General features: G+C 34.5%; 1 non-coding gene across 1 annotated transcript in view; it reads left to right on the forward strand.

The window, feature by feature from the left end:
* Positions 1–3,703, forward strand: part of LOC119558955 — a 3,972-nt gene extending 269 nt beyond the window's left edge. Inside the window, exon 1 of the ribosomal RNA XR_005220544.1 lies at positions 1–3,703. This exon is cut by the window's left edge and continues 269 nt beyond it. This is a non-coding gene — a ribosomal RNA (large subunit ribosomal RNA).
* Positions 3,704–7,999: the final 4,296 nt, after the last annotated feature.

Below are 7,999 nucleotides of genomic sequence, written 5' to 3' on the forward strand. Positions count from 1 at the left end.
TTTCCAAAGAGTCGTGTTGCTTGATAGTGCAGCACTAAGTGGGTGGTAAACTCCATCTAAAACTAAATATAACCATGAGACCGATAGTAAACAAGTACCGTGAGGGAAAGTTGAAAAGAACTCTGAATAGAGAGTTAAACAGTACGTGAAACTGCTTAGAGGTTAAGCCCGATGAACCTGAATATCCGTTATGGAAAATTCATCATTAAAATTGTAATATTTAAACAATATTATGATAATAGTGTGCATTTTTTCCATATAAGGACATTGTAATCTATTAGCATACAAAATTTATCATAAAATATAACTTATAGTTTATTCAAATTAATTTGCTTGCATTTTAACACAGAATAAATGTTATTAATTTGATAAAGTGCTGATAGATTTATATGAATACAGTGCGTTAATTTTTCGGAATTATATAATGGCATAATTATCATTGATTTTTGTGTTTATTATATGCACTTGTATGATTAACAATGCGAAAGATTCAGGATACCTTCGGGACCCGTCTTGAAACACGGACCAAGGAGTCTAACATATGTGCAAGTTATTGGGATATAAACCTAATAGCGTAATTAACTTGACTAATAATGGGATTAGTTTTTTAACTATTTATAGCTAATTAACACAATCCCGGGGCGTTCTATATAGTTATGTATAATGATATTTATATTATTTATGCCTCTAACTGGAACGTACCTTGAGCATATATGCTGTGACCCGAAAGATGGTGAACTATACTTGATCAGGTTGAAGTCAGGGGAAACCCTGATGGAAGACCGAAACAGTTCTGACGTGCAAATCGATTGTCAGAATTGAGTATAGGGGCGAAAGACCAATCGAACCATCTAGTAGCTGGTTCCTTCCGAAGTTTCCCTCAGGATAGCTGGTGCATTTTAATGTTATATAAAATAATCTTATCTGGTAAAGCGAATGATTAGAGGCCTTAGGGTCGAAACGATCTTAACCTATTCTCAAACTTTAAATGGGTAAGAACCTTAACTTTCTTGATATGAAGTTCAAGGTTATGATATAATGTGCCCAGTGGGCCACTTTTGGTAAGCAGAACTGGCGCTGTGGGATGAACCAAACGTAATGTTACGGTGCCCAAATTAACAACTCATGCAGATACCATGAAAGGCGTTGGTTGCTTAAAACAGCAGGACGGTGATCATGGAAGTCGAAATCCGCTAAGGAGTGTGTAACAACTCACCTGCCGAAGCAACTAGCCCTTAAAATGGATGGCGCTTAAGTTGTATACCTATACATTACCGCTAAAGTAGATGATTTATATTACTTGTGATATAAATTTTGAAACTTTAGTGAGTAGGAAGGTACAATGGTATGCGTAGAAGTGTTTGGCGTAAGCCTGCATGGAGCTGCCATTGGTACAGATCTTGGTGGTAGTAGCAAATAATCGAATGAGACCTTGGAGGACTGAAGTGGAGAAGGGTTTCGTGTGAACAGTGGTTGATCACGAGTTAGTCGGTCCTAAGTTCAAGGCGAAAGCCGAAAATTTTCAAGTAAAACACAAATGCCATACAAATATAATTATATTATATAAATCAAGCTAATTAATATACTTGAATAATTTTGAACGAAAGGGAATACGGTTCCAATTCCGTAACCTGTTGAGTATCCGTTTGTTATTAAATATGGGCCTCGTGCTCATCCTGGCAACAGGAACGACCATAAAGAAGCCGTCGAGAGATATCGGAAGAGTTTTCTTTTCTGTTTTATAGCCGTACTACCATGGAAGTCTTTCGCAGAGAGATATGGTAGATGGGCTAGAAGAGCATGACATATACTGTTGTGTCGATATTTTCTCCTCGGACCTTGAAAATTTATGGTGGGGACACGCAAACTTCTCAACAGGCCGTACCAATATCCGCAGCTGGTCTCCAAGGTGAAGAGTCTCTAGTCGATAGAATAATGTAGGTAAGGGAAGTCGGCAAATTAGATCCGTAACTTCGGGATAAGGATTGGCTCTGAAGATTGAGATAGTCGGGCTTGATTGGGAAACAATAACATGGTTTATGTGCTCGTTCTGGGTAAATAGAGTGTCTGGCATTTATGTTGGTCACTTGTTCCCCGGATAGTTTAGTTACGTAGCCAATTGTGGAACTTTCTTGCTAAAATTTTTAAGAATACTAATTGGGTTAAACCAATTAGTTCTTATTAATTATAACGATTATCAATTAACAATCAATTCAGAACTGGCACGGACTTGGGGAATCCGACTGTCTAATTAAAACAAAGCATTGTGATGGCCCTAGCGGGTGTTGACACAATGTGATTTCTGCCCAGTGCTCTGAATGTCAAAGTGAAGAAATTCAAGTAAGCGCGGGTCAACGGCGGGAGTAACTATGACTCTCTTAAGGTAGCCAAATGCCTCGTCATCTAATTAGTGACGCGCATGAATGGATTAACGAGATTCCTACTGTCCCTATCTACTATCTAGCGAAACCACAGCCAAGGGAACGGGCTTGGAATAATTAGCGGGGAAAGAAGACCCTTTTGAGCTTGACTCTAATCTGGCAGTGTAAGGAGACATAAGAGGTGTAGAATAAGTGGGAGATATTAGACTTCGGTTTGGTATCGCCAATGAAATACCACTACTCTTATTGTTTCCTTACTTACTTGATTAAATGGAACGTGTATCATTTCCTAGCCATTATACGGATATATTTATTATATCTTATGGTATTGGGTTTTGATGCAAGCTTCTTGATCAAAGTATCACGAGTTTGTTATATAATCGCAAACAAATTCTTTAATAAAACGGTGCATTTATGTATTTTTGATTTGAAAATTTGGTATAACTCCAATTACTCAGGTATGATCCAATTCAAGGACATTGCCAGGTAGGGAGTTTGACTGGGGCGGTACATCTCTCAAATAATAACGGAGGTGTCCCAAGGCCAGCTCAGTGCGGACAGAAACCACACATAGAGCAAAAGGGCAAATGCTGACTTGATCTCGGTGTTCAGTACACACAGGGACAGCAAAAGCTCGGCCTATCGATCCTTTTGGTTTAAAGAGTTTTTAACAAGAGGTGTCAGAAAAGTTACCATAGGGATAACTGGCTTGTGGCGGCCAAGCGTTCATAGCGACGTCGCTTTTTGATCCTTCGATGTCGGCTCTTCCTATCATTGTGAAGCAAAATTCACCAAGCGTTGGATTGTTCACCCATGCAAGGGAACGTGAGCTGGGTTTAGACCGTCGTGAGACAGGTTAGTTTTACCCTACTAATGACAAAACGTTGTTGCGACAGCATTCCTGCGTAGTACGAGAGGAACCGCAGGTACGGACCAATGGCACAATACTTGTTCGAGCGAACAGTGGTATGACGCTACGTCCGTTGGATTATGCCTGAACGCCTCTAAGGTCGTATCCGTGCTGGACTGCAATGATAAATAAGGGGCAATTTGCATTGTATGGCTTCTAAACCATTTAAAGTTTATAATTTACTTTATAAACGACAATGGATGTGATGCCAATGTAATTTGTAACATAGTAAATTGGGAGGATCTTTGATCACCTGATGCCGCGCTAGTTACATATAAAAGCATTATTTAATACAATGACAAAGCCTAGAATCAATTGTAAAACGACTTTTGTAACAGGCAAGGTGTTGTAAGTGGTTGAGCAGCTGCCATACTGCGATCCACTGAAGCTTATCCTTTGCTTGATGATTCGATAATAAAGATGTTGCAAGCGGGCATAATCATTATGCTTGCTTGCAGCATCGCACGCCACTTTGTTTGTGGTGTGTAAGGTAGGGAAGAAGAAATATAAAAGACCTAAATTGGAAACATCAATATATAAGTAAATATTGAACAAACAAAATGTATCGTCATCTTATTAGTGACGCGATGATAAAGTGGCAAACATATTCCATGTATAAATATTCCTATGGTATTAAAATTCAAGTAAAGAGGACATATATAAAAGTTTGTATATATGGTTCATTCAATGGTAGCAGCGGTTGGTTGGTTGGTGTCTGCTCCTCTTATTGTTCAAAACTTATGTTATGGTAGCAAGTCTATATCGTCATATTATTAGTGACGCGAAAAAGTAGTGGCAAAACATATTCCATGTATAAATAAATATTCCTATGGTATTGAAATTCAAGTAAAGAGGCCATTCAAGTAAAGAGGACTTATATAAATATAAGTATATATAATGGTAGCAGCGCGGTTGGTTGGTTGGTGTGTCTGCTCCTCTTATTGTTCAAAACTTATGTTATGGTAGCAAGACTGTATCGTCATATTATTAGTGACGCGAAAAAGTAGTGGCAAAACATATTCCATGTATAAATATTCCTATGGTATTGAAATTCAACTAAAGAGGACATATAAAATTACTATCAATGGTAGCAGTGGTTGGTTGGTTGGTGGTTGGTTGGCGGCCTGCTCCTATTATTGTTCAAGACTTATGTTATGGTAGCAAGTCTGTATCGTCATATTAATTATTAGTGACGCGAAAAAGTAGTGGAAATCATATTCCATGTATAAATAGATTCCTATGGTAATGAAATTTTCAAGTAAAGAGAGGACCATTCAAGTAAGAGGACATATAAAAAGTAAGTATATGTTCCTCCAATGGTAGCAGTGGTTGGTTGGTTGGCGGCTGATCCTCTTATTGTTCAAAACTTATTTTATCAATATGAGTTTGGCAATACAATAAAGAAGACCAATCTAATCCATATAAAACTAAATGTATTATATGGATATGCTTAGGAAACCCATATATTCATAAAAAAAAATTATGTATAGAAAATTATACATATATCTTTTATATAAATGAATCGTATGGATATCGCCTTATGGTAGGTATAATAACTTTTTAAGGCATAATAATGTATAATATAGAAAATATACATTGAAATATAAATGCATTTTTATAGATATGGCGGCATATAAGTGCCATATACACAAGAATAAATAATAGAATTTACCAATATATAATTAAAATGAGATATATAAACCTAGTGAGGGGCTGCACTAGTATATGAATCGTATGGATATGGCTTATAGGTATAATACCTATAAGGCATAATAATGTATAATATAATAAATATAAATTAAGATATGAATGAATTATATAAATATGGCATAGAAATGCCATATACATACATAAGAATAAATGGTAGAATTTACCCATATATCACTGAAACACGATATATAAACCTAATGATAGCTGGCACTAGTACTGTAAACATGCACGCAATAGTGCGTGGGGTAAAAAACTACTATAGGGAGGTGGTCGTTGGCGGGCCCCTCCTCGTATTGGTCAAAACTTATGTTATGCATATGAATTTGTCAATACTATATAGAACGCCAAGCATATCCATATAAACTATGGATATGCATAGAAATCCATACAAAAGTAAAAAAAAATTATGTATAGAAAAATATACATATATTTATATAAGTGAATCGTATGGATATGGCTTATAGGTATAATACCTATAAGGCATAATAATGTATAACAAGTAAATATACATTGAAATGTGAATGCATTGTATGGATATGGCATATAAATGCCATATATATAGAAATAAATTGTATATCAATGATATAACAATTATAAACCTAGTGAGGGGCGGCACTAGTGAATGAATCGTATGGATATGGCTTATAGGTATAATACCTATAAGGCATAATAATGTATAATATAATAAATATACATTAAGATATGAATGGATTGTATAAATATGGCATAGAAATGCCATATACATAAGAATAAATGGTAGAATTTACCCATATATCACTGAAACACGATATATAAACCTAGTGATAGCTGGCACTAGTACTGTAAACAGGCACGCAATAGTGCGTGGGGTAAAAAACTACTATAGGGAGGTGGTCGTTGGCGGGCCCCTCCTCGTATTGGTCAAAACTTATGTTATGCATATGAATTTGTCAATACTATATAGAACGCCAAGCATATCCATATAAACTATGGATATGCATAGAAAATCCATACAAAAGTAAAAAAAAAATTATGTATAGAAAAATATACATATATTTATATAAGTGAATCGTATGGATATGGCTTATAGGTATAATACCTATAAGGCATAATAATGTATAACAAGTAAATATACATTGAAATGTGAATGCATTGTATGGATATGGCATATAAATGCCATATATATAGAAATAAATTGTATATCAATGATATAACAATTATAAACCTAGTGAGGGGCGGCACTAGTGAATGAATCGTATGGATATGGCTTATAGGTATAATACCTATAAGGCATAATAATGTATAATATAATAAATATACATTAAGATATGAATGGATTGTATAAATATGGCATAGAAATGCCATATACATAAGAATAAATGGTAGAATTTACCCATATATCACTGAAACACGATATATAAACCTAGTGATAGCTGGCACTAGTACTGTAAACAGGCACGCAATAGTGCGTGGGGTAAAAAACTACTATAGGGAGGTGGTCGTTGGCGGGCCCCTCCTCGTATTGGTCAAAACTTATGTTATGCATATGAATTTGTCAATACTATATAGAACGCCAAGCATATCCATATAAACTATGGATATGCATAGAAAACCATACAAAAGTAAAAAAAAATTATGTATAGAAAAATATACATATATTTATATAAGTGAATCGTATGGATATGGCTTATAGGTATAATACCTATAAGGCATAATAATGTATAACAAGTAAATATACATTGAAATGTGAATGCATTGTATGGATATGGCATATAAATGCCATATATATAGAAATAAATTGTATATCAATGATATAACAATTATAAACCTAGTGAGGGGCGGCACTAGTGAATGAATCGTATGGATATGGCTTATAGGTATAATACCTATAAGGCATAATAATGTATAATATAATAAATATACATTAAGATATGAATGGATTGTATAAATATGGCATAGAAATGCCATATACATAAGAATAAATGGTAGAATTTACCCATATATCACTGAAACACGATATATAAACCTAGTGATAGCTGGCACTAGTACTGTAAACAGGCACGCAATAGTGCGTGGGGTAAAAAACTACTATAGGGAGGTGGTCGTTGGCGGGCCCCTCCTCGTATTGGTCAAAACTTATGTTATGCATATGAATTTGTCAATACTATATAGAACGCCAAGCATATCCATATAAACTATGGATATGCATAGAAAATCCATACAAAAGTAAAAAAAAATTATGTATAGAAAAATATACATATATTTATATAAGTGAATCGTATGGATATGGCTTATAGGTATAATACCTATAAGGCATAATAATGTATAACAAGTAAATATACATTGAAATGTGAATGCATTGTATGGATATGGCATATAAATGCCATATATATAGAAATAAATTGTATATCAATGATATAACAATTATAAACCTAGTGAGGGGCGGCACTAGTGAATGAATCGTATGGATATGGCTTATAGGTATAATACCTATAAGGCATAATAATGTATAATATAATAAATATACATTAAGATATGAATGGATTGTATAAATATGGCATAGAAATGCCATATACATAAGAATAAATGGTAGAATTTACCCATATATCACTGAAACACGATATATAAACCTAGTGATAGCTGGCACTAGTACTGTAAACAGGCACGCAATAGTGCGTGGGGTAAAAAACTACTATAGGGAGGTGGTCGTTGGCGGGCCCCTCCTCGTATTGGTCAAAACTTATGTTATGCATATGAATTTGTCAATACTATATAGAACGCCAAGCATATCCATATAAACTATGGATATGCATAGAAAATCCATACAAAAGTAAAAAAAAAATTATGTATAGAAAAATATACATATATTTATATAAGTGAATCGTATGGATATGGCTTATAGGTATAATACCTATAAGGCATAATAATGTATAACAAGTAAATATACATTGAAATGTGAATGCATTGTATGGATATGGCATATAAATGCCATATATATAGAAATAAATTGTATATCAAT

The sequence above is a fragment of the Drosophila subpulchrella genome, unplaced genomic scaffold (genome assembly GCF_014743375.2).
Source record: "Drosophila subpulchrella strain 33 F10 #4 breed RU33 unplaced genomic scaffold, RU_Dsub_v1.1 Primary Assembly Seq151, whole genome shotgun sequence".
NCBI lineage: Eukaryota > Metazoa > Arthropoda > Insecta > Diptera > Drosophilidae > Drosophila > Drosophila subpulchrella.